Genomic DNA, 12,909 nt, shown 5'->3' with positions numbered 1-12,909 from the left:
TTTATACTAATAAGAAGCGAAGGGATAACTTCTTATTCTATTTGTGTTTGCTTTAATTAATATGCAGGTTGATTTGGTTTCAACAATACACATTGCAGATAGAGAGTATGTGTTCTTGCTCAAATCCTATAAATATCTACTTTTAATGCTTACATTTTTGTGCTTGGACATCTTGGAATGATTGTTAATAATGCTGTTGTAAAATGCATATGGTAATCTTTACCTTTTTGCTTTTACGTGGGTTGCAATGCTGATAATTTTATGCCAGCATTTTTTGGGGGATATTGATAGCACGACACTTTAGCAACTGAATTCTATGTGTTTAGTTAAATGGTTTTCTCTGTTTTGTCTTTAATTGTTTAGGCTCATCCATTGAGGGTTTTTTATTAGATTACACACTTTAGATATATCAATGAGGGATACGTTTTTGCTATCACTGTGTGTTAGTTGAAGGTGCTTTGTTAATTACTTGGGACTTATAATCTCAAAAGAGTTATCACATCTGTTTCAAAGGCACATTATCCTCTTGTTGTTTGGTAATTAGAATTGTGGGTCGCCGACCCATGGATAATATGTAAATGTTATAGCTTTAAACTTATTCTTATTTATGACAAAGATTTGAACTGTCTAATCAGTAGGAAAAGGTTTATTGTTATTTTCCCATTCTAAGAAGCATTTAGTTCCTTAGTGGGATTGATTGGTTATTTACTGGTTTATTTTTTCCTTTTTTCAGAGGTTAACGCACGCATTAAAAGACCACACAGGCAGTACCCTTACACTTAGATTGCACTAACTTGTGCTAATGAATACCTACTTAGGATAAGAATTAGAGCTCTATAAAGCTTATAGGGGCTGAGAACTAGGGAATAAGAAGCATCAAGAAGGAACTTGATGCATCAAAATGTAGAATATTGTGTTAAACTTGCTAAAGTTTGAAAGATTTAGGAAGAGTCAGGAGTGCTGATGATGCACGCTGTCCATGTGGAGATAAAAAAAAGAGACTGCCCATTCATCTTTTTTTTTGCATTGCCATTATGCCATGCAGCATGGTTCTTCTTTTAGAGAGTCTACCCAGAATCTCAGATAGATGGGTTTTCTATGATTTTCAAGGTTGGTTATCATTCATATTAAGACTAGGTAATAGCCACATTCCTCATTTATTGTAATACCCCGAGAGCCCAGAGAGATTAGTATATATCGAGGATAGTGTAAGAAATGAAACAATACCAGCTGGATACCTTTTGGGCTAAATGTTGGCAAAGAATTCTCAAGTTAAGCGTGCTTGACCTGGGGTAATCCAAGGATGGGTGACCCCCCTGGGAAGTTCGTATAGGCCCATTAGGATAAGTTGTTTCGATTCTTCCTATCGCTCGAACGAGATGTTACAGGTGGTATCAGAGCCGACCCCCGAGCCTCTGAGCGCGGTGGTAAGGCAAACCTCAGCGAGGAGGCTGAGTCCCGAGGGGGGCGTGAGGCCCCAATGGGGGGTGCGTGTAGGCACCTTAGGCGAATCCCACATCGGCCATGCAAGAGGGGAGAGATCTGGGACCGGTTGTAAGGTCGCATGACGAGGACGTCATGTGCTTAAGGGGGGGAGAATGTAATACCCCGAGAGCCCAAAGAGATTAGTATATATCGAGGATAGTGTAAGAAATGAAACAACACCAGCTGGATACCTTTTGGGCTGAATGTTGGCAAAGAACTCCCAAGTTAAGCGTGCTTGACCTGGGGTAATCCAGGGATGGGTGACCCCCCTAGGAAGTTCGTGTAGGCCCATTAGGATAAGTTGTTACGGATCTTCCTATCTCTCGAACGGGATGTTGCAGGTGGTATCAGAGCCGACCCCAGAGCCTCTGAGCGCGGTGGTGGGACAAACCTTAGCGAGGAGGCTGAGTCCCGAGGGGGTGTGTGTAGGCCCCTATAGGGGGTGCGTGTAGGCACCTTAGGCGAATCTCACATCAGCAATGCAAGGGGGGAGATCTGGGACCGGTTGTAAGGTGGCATGACGAGGACGTCATGTGCTTAAGGGGGGAGAATGTAATATCCCGAGAACCCAAAGAAGTTAGTATATATCGAGGATAGTGTAAGAAAGGAAACAACACCAGCTGGATACCTTTTGGGCTGAATGTTGGCAAAGAACTCCCAAGTTAAGCATGCTTGACGTGGGGTAATCCAAAGATGGGTGACCCCCTGGGAAGTTCGTGTAGGCCCATCAGGATAAGTTGTTCCGGTTCTTCCTATCGCTCGAACGGGATGTTACAGGTGGTATCAGAGCCGACCCCCGAGCCTCTGAGCGCAGTGGTGGGGCAAACCTCAGCGAGGAGGCTGAGTCCCAAGGGGGGTGTGAGGCCCCTATGGGGGGTGGGTGTAGGCACCTTAGGCGAATCCCACATTGGCCATGCAAGGGGGGGAGATCTGGGACCGGTTGTAAGGTGGCATGACGAGGACGTCATGTGCTTAAGGGGGGGAGAATGTAATACCCCGAGAGCCCAGAGAGATTAGTATATATCGAGGATAGTGTAAGAAAGGAAACAACATCAGCTGGATACCTTTTGGGCTGAATGTTGGCAAAGAACTCCCAAGTTAAGCGTGCTTGACCTGGGGTAATCCAGGGATGGGTGACCCCCCTGGGAAGTTCATGTAGGCCCATTAAGATAAGTTGTTCCGGATCTTCCTATCGCTCGAACGAGATGTTACATTCATGGTCAAAGGAGAGCTTCTTTCAATGTATGCTATTCTTATGGTTATGTTTCATTGGATTACAATATTAACAAATGGGAAGGGATTGATTATATGTACATTGAAATAGAAACAAAAAAATACTAAACATAAGTCATAAAAATCTAACTACAAGTTACGTGTAACATATTATATATTAATTATGCAAGGGAAACAGAATGAGCACTACTACTATGTTAACAACTAATTTTTAGCGGTGGTTTTTAAAACAGCAAAAAATGTAAATCGCCACAAAATACTATTTAGTGGCGGTTTTTTTAATATTTTGCGGCGATTTCTAAAAATCGTCGCAAAATTCATTAAAACATTCAATTTTGCGGCGGTTTTCAAAAAATTGTCGCTAATTTTAAATAATTTATAATTAAAATTAAATTAACATTTGTGGTGGTTTTCAGAAACCGCCGCAAAATCCATTAAAAAATTTAATTTAGCGACGGTTTTTCAAAACCGTCGCTAAATTAAAAAAAAATAAATAATTTATAATTAAAATTAAATTAACATTTGCAGCGGTTTCCAAAAACCGCCGCAAAATTCATTAAATATTTTAATTTAGCGGCGGTTTTTTAAAACTGTCGCTAAATTAAAAAAATAATTAAATAATTTATAATTAAAATTAAATTAACATTTACGGTGATTTTTAAAAACCGTCGCAAAATTCATTAAAATTTTAATTTAGCGGCGGTTTTTCGAAACCGCCGCTAAATTAAAAAAATAATTTATAATTAAAATTAAATTAACATTTGCGGAGGCTTTCAAAAATCGTCACAAAATTCATTAAAAATTTTAATTTAGCAGCGATTTTTAACCATCGCTAAATTTAAAATAATTAAATAATTCAAAATTAAAATTAAATTGAATTGAATTACTAAAAAGAAATATAAAATCTTAAAAAGAAATTGAAATTTTAATTTAAATTAATTGCAAAATCTTTATATATATAAAAGTAGGATAGTCTTGAAAAAAGAAATTTCCTCCCAAAACTTGCATTAATTAATGATTTGCAATTAACACTTATTGTATTAATAATTTATATTATGTAATTTGCATTAATAATTTAAAATTTTCAATTGCTTTGAAATAATTAGTAATAAAATTTTCTCCCAAAACTTGCATTAATGATTTGGATTTAGTACTTATTGCATTAATAATTTATATTTTGTAATTTGCATCTTTATATATATAAAAGTAAGATAGTCTTGAAAAAAGAAATTTTCCTCCAAAACTTGCATTAATGATTTACAATTAATACTTATTGCATTAATAATTTAAATCATTCAATTGTTTTGAAATAATAAGTAGTAATAAAATTTTTCCTCAAAACTTGCATTAATGATTTGCATTTAATACTTATTGCATTAATAATTTACATTTTGTAATTTGCATTAATAATTTAAATATTTCAATTGTTTTGAAATAATATGTACTAATTATAGTAAAATTAATAATAAATTTTAAATATACGAGTTTTTCAACGCTAATTGTTTTGTATTAAATTTGCATGAATTTTATGAGAAATATTAATAGACAACTTAAACTATTAATTAAGTCATAGAATGTAACGACCCGATCGAGCGATAGGAAGGACCGGAATAACTTATCCTGATGGGCCTACGCGAACTTCCCAGGGGGGTCATCCATCCCTAGATTACCCCAGGTTAAGCACGCTTAACTTGAGAGTTCTCTGTCAACATTCAGCCCAAAAGGTATCCAGCTGGTGTTATTTCCTTTCTTACACTATCCTCAATATATACTAACTTCTCTGGGCTCTCGGGGTATTACATTCTCCCCCCCCCTTAAGCACATGACGTCCTCGTCATGCGACCTTACAACCGGTTCCAAATCTCTCTCTTTACATGGCCGATGTGGGATTCGCCTAAGGTGCCTACATGCACCCCCCATAGGGGCTTACACACACCCCCTTCGGGACTCAGCCTCCTCGCTGAGGTTTGCCCCACCACCGCGCTCAGAGGCTTGGGGGTCGGCTCTGATACCACCTGTAACATCCCGTTCGAGCGATAGGAAGGACCGGAACAACTTACCCTGATGGGCCTACATGAACTTCACAGGGGGGTCATCCATCCTTGGATTACCCCAGGTCAAGCACGCTTAACTTGGGAGTTCTTTGCCAACATTCAGCCCAAAAGGTATCCAGCTGGTATTGTTTCCTTTCTTACACTATCCTCGATATATACTAACTTCTTTGGGCTCTCGGGGTATTACATTCTCCCCCTCTTGAGCACATGACGTCCTCGTCATGCGACCTTATAACCGGTCCCAGATCTCCCCCCGATGCATGGCCGATGTGGGATTCGCTTAAGGTGCCTACACGCACCCCCCCTCGAGGACTCAGCATCATCGCTGAGGTTTGCCCCACCACCGCGCTCAGAGGCTCGGGGGTCGGCTCTGATACTACTTGTAACATCCCGTTCGAGCGATAGGAAGGACCGGAACAACTTACCCTGATGGGCCTACGCGAACATCCCAGGGGAGTCACCCATCCCAGAATTACCTCAGGTCAAACACGCTTAACTTGGGAGTTCTTTGCCAACATTCAGCCCAAAAGATATCCAGCTGGTGTTGTTTCCTTTCTTACACTATTCTCAATATATACTAACTTCTCTGGACTCTCGGGGTATTAAATAGAAAATTATCCATTTATTTAAAATATTATTTTTATATCATTATTCTATGTACATTTATATAATATTAAAATATGATAGTCAAATAAAGTATTTTGCCAAGTGTCAATCAATGGTGAATTTTTTTCCTCAAAATTTTGCATTAAATCAAAGGTAATGATTAATTAATTATTAATTACTTTAATAATTATATTATAGTGTTGAAAATGTGATGTCTTAACAAATTCATAAAAAATTATTTAAGGTTGTCAAATGTTAGGGTTTTTCAATGTTAATTAATATTTAAGGTATTACATTTTTAAGACTATGGAAGAAATCAAAATTAATTTTTTTAAATTTTTTTATTATTGAAAAAACTTATTTTTACTCATATTTAAGAGTTTTAATTTATATTTATAATTATAATATAATAAATAGAAAATAACGAACATTTTTAAGTGGAAATATTTATTTATAAATAAATATAATATAATAAAAAAAATTATAAGTATTTTCTCAAGTGATCTATTTAATATGTTAATTATTCTTTAATACATTGAATGACAGTATATTGAATTAAAAGTGTTCTCCATTAGTATATTGAATAGTGAATAATTAAGTAAACTTAAATTTTTTGAACATGATTAAAGATTAAAAAAAATTATAATTATCAATTCTATTAAAATTATTTAAATAATAAATTTATTTTTTTATTTTTAAATTAAACTCTCCCATATATCACACGGGTTCACCACTACTTAATTAAAAATTTAATTTAAAAATTAAAATAAAAATAAATTTAACAAAATTTTAATAATTTTAAAAAAAATATAATTTTTTTATTTTTAATCAATTAATCTAGTTAATTTAATTCAATTAATTTATTTTTAATTTATTCCTTTACTCTTTTAAAAATAATAAATTAATTAATGTTTTTTAATTTATATTAAAAAATATAAAATATAATTCTGGAAAGTAGTGGTTGTTTTGGTATATAATTTATATATGTGGTTATATAACAAGGGGGCTTGGCATATCAAACGGTCGCGCGCATGCACATGCATAGTGGAGGTCGTGGGTTCGAAATTGGGGAAGGGGAGGCTGAAAATTTAACTTCCAGCCTCTCGCCACATGGCGTGCGGACTTGCGGCCACGTGGCTGCGCGGCACAGGCGGGTCAGTCGGTCCAAGCGGGTGGGCGCGGGCGGGTGGGAGAAATAAAAATATTTAATTTTGTTTTAATTTTAGCGGCAGTTTTTGAAACCGCTGCTAAAATTAAAATTTTTAATTTTGTTTTAATTTTAGCGGCGGTTTTAGAAATAGCCGCTAAAATTAAAATTTTTAATTTTTTTTATTTTTACGACGATTGAAAAATCGCTGCTAAAATTAAAAATTTTAATTTTTTTTATAATTTTCACGACGATTGAAAAACCGCCGCTATATCACTAATTTTGCGGCGGTTTTAAAACCGCCGCAAAAAATATGATTAGTGGCGGTTATTCCAACGATTGGTCAAAAACCACCTCTAAATGCTCCGTGACGGCTGATTTAGTGAAAACTGCCGCTAAATCACTTAGCAACGGTTAAAAACCACTGCTAAATGCCAGTTTTTTTGTAGTGTAAAAAGTTAACATTCTTTCTCCTAAAGAAAATTCATTAATAATCTAAGCCACATATTTCTGTGATAGTAGGGCTAACCAGAATTAACCACATTCAAAATTTAACGACCTCCATAAATATACTATAAATAATCCAAAATTTTTAGCAAAAACATCTAACTATCAAATTCCCACATGTTTTTAAGCTTTAAATTAACAACTTAGTATTGATCATACCAAGTTAGGTATGGATTAAATAATCAATTTAGTATTGATCATACCAGGGGCGGATTTATTAGTGAGCTGCCCTGGGCTGAAGCCCAGGGCAGCCCACAAGAAATTTTTTTTTTATAATGTAATTTTATTTATTTTTTAGTAATAGCCCATCCTTAATTTAGCCCAGCCCACCTCCAATTTTGCCCAGCCCAGCCCATCTCACCTGGCTGGATCCGCCCCTGGATCATACCAAGTTTGTATAACAGTTGAGTCATGTCATGCGTGTGCCAAAAGTTTTAACTTTTTTGAATTATTAATATATATGTAAAGAATACTATTATAAGAGCTTTGTTTCTTTTAGGTTGGTAGATATATATATGTATATATCTATGTACATGAATACTGGTAGTGCTTTTATCCCATATTCTCGTGCTTTGTAATTTAATCTATCTCTAATACTATCAATTCTTGTTGTATCTAGTATAATGGATAGGAATTGGATGCAATTGGATAATAGACTTTCTAACCAGTATATTAATTGAGTTCATAATTATTTGTGATACCAACATTGTTCGAGGTATGTATCCTGTGAGTGATAGGATTTAATCACTCTTTCCGGATGATGGGTGATCACCCATTTTTTTAAATTTTGAATGCTTAACCGCCACTAAATCAACCGTCGTGGAGCATTTAGCGGCGGTTTTGACCAACCGATGGAATAACTGTCGCAAATCATATTTTTTGCGGCGATTTTAAAACCGCCGCAAAATTAGTGATTTAGCGACGGTTTTTCAACCGCCAAAAAATTAAAATTTTTAATTTTAACGGCAGTTTTAGAAATCGCCGCTAAAATAAAATAAATTTAAAATTTTTAATTTCTCCCACTCGCCCGCGCCCACCGCCCAGTCACGTGGCCGCATGTCCACACGCCACGTGGCGAGGCTGGAAATTACCTTTCCCCAATTTCGAACCCAAGACCTCTCCTATGCACATGCACGTGTGTAACCGTCTGATCTGCCAAGCTCCCTTGTTATATAACCGCATATATAAATTATATACCACTACTTTCTAGAATTATATTTTATATTTTTTAATATAAAAAGAAAAATATTAATTAATTTATTATTTTTTAAAAGAGTAAAAGAATAAATTAAAAATAAATTAATTGAATTGAATTAACTAAATTAATTGATTAAAAATAAAAAAAATTATATATTTTTTAAAATTATTAAAATTTTGTTAAATTTACTTTTATTTTTATTTTTTTAAATTAAATTTTTAGTTAACTAGTGGTGAACCCGTGTGATATATGGGAGATTTTAATTTAAAAATAAAAAATAAATTTATTATTTTAAATAATTTTAACAAAATTGATAACTATAATTTTTTTAATCTTTAATCATGTTGAAAAAATTTAAGTTTACTTAATTATTCACTATTCAATATGCTAATGGATAATACTTTTAATTCAATATACTTATAATTGTTTTTATTATATTATATTTATTTATAAATAAATATTATAAAATCTATAATATTTTCGCTTAAAGATGTTCGTTATATTCTATTTATTATATTATAATTATAAATATAAATTAAAACTCTTAAATATGAGTAAGAATAAGTTTTTTCAATAATAACAAAATTTTAAAAAAATGAATTTTGATTTCTTCCATAGTCTTAAAAATGTGATACCTTAAATATTAATAAGCATTGAAAAATCCTAGTATTTGACAACCTTAAATAATTTTTTATGAATTTGTTAAGACATCACATTTTCAAGACTATAATATAATTATTAAAGTAATTAATAATTAATTAATCACTACCTTTGATTTAATGCAAATTTTTTAGGGAAAAAATTCGCCATTGATTGACACTTGACAAAATACTTTATTTGACTATCATATTTTAATATTATATAAATATACATAGAATAAAGATATAAAAATAATATTTTAAATAAATAGATAATTTTCTATGACTTAATTAATAGTTTAAGTTGTCTATTAATATTTCTCATAAAACTCATGCAAATTTAAAACAAAACAATTAGCATTGAAAAAATCGTATATTTAAAATTTATTATTAATTTTACAATAATTAGCACATATTATTTCAAAACAATTGAAAGATTTAAATTATTAATGCAAATTACAAAATATAAATTATTAATGCAATAAGTATTAAACGCAAATCATTAATGCAAGTTTTGGGAAAAAATTTTATTACTACTTATTATTTCAAAGCAATTGAAAGATTTAAATTATTAATGCAAATTACAAAATACAAATTATTAATGCAATAAGTATTAATTGTAAATCATTAATGCAAGTTTTGGAGGGAATTTTCTTTTTCATGACTAACATACTTTTATATATATAAAGATGCAAATTACAAAATGTAAATTATTAATGCAATAAGTACTAAACGCAAATCATTAATGCAAGTTTTGTGGGAAAATTTTATTTCTACTTATTATTTCAAAGCAATTGAAAATTTTAAATTATTAATTCAAATTACAAAATGCAATAAGTATTAATTGTAAATTATTAATGCAAGTTTTGGAAGGAAATTTCTTTTTTCAAGACTATCCTACTTTTATATATATAAAGATGCAAATTACAAAATGTAAATTATTAATACAAGTTTTGGGGAAAAAAATTTTTACTACTTATTATTTCAAAGCAATTGAAAATTTTAAATTATTAATGCAAATTACAAAATATAAATTATTAATACAATAAGTATTAATTGCAAATCATTAATGCAAGTTTTGGGGGAAATTTTTTTTTTTCAAGACTATCCTACTTTTATATATATAAAGATTTTTGTAATTAATTTAAATTAAATTTTAAATTTCTTTTTTTTAATTTAATTCAATTTAATTTTAATTATAAATTATTTAATTATTTTTGAATTTAGCGGCGGTTTTAAAAAACCGCCGCTAAATTAATTTTTTTGATAAATTTTGCGGCGATTTTGAAAACTGCAGCAAATGTTAATTTAATTTTAATTTTAAATTATTTAATTATTTTTTAATTTAGCGACGGTTTCTCAAAAACTACTGCTAAATTCAATTTTATTTTTTAATTATTTAATTATTTTTTAAATTTAGCGACGGTTTCTCAAAAACCGCTGCTAAATTCAATTTTATTTTTTAATTATTTAAATTTAGCTGCAGTTTTTTGAAAACGGCCACAAAATTGAATGTTTTAATGAATTTTGCGACGATTTTTCAAAACTGTCGCAAAATATTAAAAAAATCGCTGCTAAAATAGTATTTTGCGTCGATTTTTTTGTAGTGAGATATATATCCTGTGAGTGATAGGATTTAATTATTCCCTCCAAGTGGTGGGTGATCACACATTTTTTAAAATTTTTAATGCTTAATACTATATGTATCTTGTGAATGATAAGATTTAATATGTAATGACTCGTCTAGTGAGTCTTAGATGTTAATTATATTTTTATATAGTGTATTGTATGTGGGCTTGTTAGATGCCAAAAGTAAGTTATGGGTGAATAAGAGGTTAAATGGCGCAAAATATTACGATGTATACACCACAGATGAGGAGAGAAATCAAGTGGGTCCAGTAAACATTGAGAAAGAGCAATGGAGAGATAGGGTATGTCTTTAATAAACAACTCATGCTCCATTCTTTTCTAAAAAATTTCATAAGATTCCTTTAAAGATTTTGTTGTAGGTTTTTTCTTTTCATGCCTATAAACATCATATATAAATAATTTTGTTTACCCCATGACCTTGTTTTAGATTTTTGCAAGTATAGCTTCTGTTGTTGACTTATCGGGCATGAAATTAAATTAGTTTTTAGAAATCTTTATTTTCCTTTTTAAACTAAGAGAAATTTAGAATTGCCATGAATGCAAAAAAATGGGTGGTTGCAGACAATGGAAGGTCGTTTAGAATTACAACACCAAATAGAGCTAGTTTTGTTGAATTTGTGATCATAGAGATACACAACAGTCACATCTGTTAGGAAAAGTGAAACAAATTCACCAAAACTTCTAGAATAAAATTTTACCAATTTCACAAAATCTCCCTAATTTGTAAGAATTTTCAAGAAAGCTAAATATAAATTGATCAAAACCAGTGACACAAAAGACAAATTTTTTACTCGTTAGGTAAGTCAAGATATGAGAGTACTAGAGGCTCTTATACCTATCAGCACAAAACTAGGAGATATTAATAATGTTTTCTGAAGAATTATGAATGTAATAGAGCAACCCTCACTTGCGCATTCCTAAAACTGAAGCTAGAAGAAGTCACAAGCAATAACATTGACACTTATTTATATAAGACAATAACTATAGTACTGTGTATCTGATATTTATATACAATGTCAGCTTGTGCTTGTAGAACGCATATTTACCATGTCATATGGGCATATGTGTTGAATACATTCACTACAAAACATCAACGTTTTAGCGATGGAAAATTCCGTCCCTAAAACATAAAAATTTGTCGCTAAAAAATTTAGCGACGGATTTAGTAACGGGTACCTTTTCGTCGCTAAAAAAGGATGCTGAAATTTAGCGATTGGATTATTTTAGCGACAGAATCGGTGATGAGGGTTGTACCCGTCGTTAATCAGCGACGAAATTAGAGATGGGGTTGACCCCGTCGCTAAATTTGAATTTTTTTATTTAATTTTTTAGCAACGGGGTTGACCCCAACGATAAATTAAAATTTTTATATAATTTTTTTTTATTTTTTAACGACGGGGTGACCCCGTCACTAAATTTGAATTTTTTTATTTAGTTTTTTTAATTTTTTAGCAACGGGTCTGACCCCGTTGCTAAATTAAAATTTTTTATTTAATTTTTTTTTATTATTTTTTAGTGACGGGGTTGACCCTGTCGTTAAATTTAAATTTTTTTATTTAATTTTTTTAAACTTTTTAGCGATAGGGTTGATCCCGTAGCAAAATTTTAATTAATTTATTTTTTATTTTTTTGTGACGAGATTGACCCTATCGCTAATTCCGTCTCTAAATTCAAAATTTAACGCATGTAAGGCCTAGTCACCCCTCATGTGCGCCACGTGGCCGCTCCTCTACTCGCCACGTGATAGCGCTAGAATGATACTCTTAGCCATTATCTCATGCTCTCAACAAGATTCGAACCCCCAACCTCTCATGATCAAGTTTTGCACGTTAGCCAGCCGATCTGAAAACCAACTTGTTCATTGATGTATATAAAATATATTTATATTAGTCTTTTTCAAATATTTCAGAATTATATTTATACACCAAAATTTCTCAAACTTACTTAATGATATTAATTTTAATATTTCATGTCACTAAAGGGAAATGAATATTAATTTTAATTTTATTTTATTATTAATTTAAATAAAACTTTATTAATTATAATATTAGCAGTGAAAAATTATGTTTTTATTTTGATTTTAATTTTAATATATTTAAAAAATTATTAGTTTAATTTTTACTAATATTAATGTTAGTAAAAATTATTGTGATCTGCTTAAACATAAAAATTATTAATTTTTTATTTAATTTTTTTATTCTTTATTGATGGGTTGACCCGTCGCTAAATTTTAATTTTTTTTTATTTTTTAGTGATGGGGTTGACCCCATTGCTAAATTTAATTCTTTATTTAATTTTTTTTATTTTTAGCGACGAGGTTAACCCGTCGCTAAATTTGAATTTTTTTATTTATTTTTTTTTATATTTTAGCGACAGGGTTGACCCTATCGC

Source organism: Diospyros lotus, chromosome 2 (genome assembly GCF_014633365.1).
Source record: "Diospyros lotus cultivar Yz01 chromosome 2, ASM1463336v1, whole genome shotgun sequence".
In the NCBI taxonomy this organism is placed as follows: Eukaryota; Viridiplantae; Streptophyta; class Magnoliopsida; order Ericales; family Ebenaceae; genus Diospyros; species Diospyros lotus.
The sequence above is the reverse complement of the archived record's forward strand: the minus strand, read 5'-3'. Positions refer to the sequence as shown.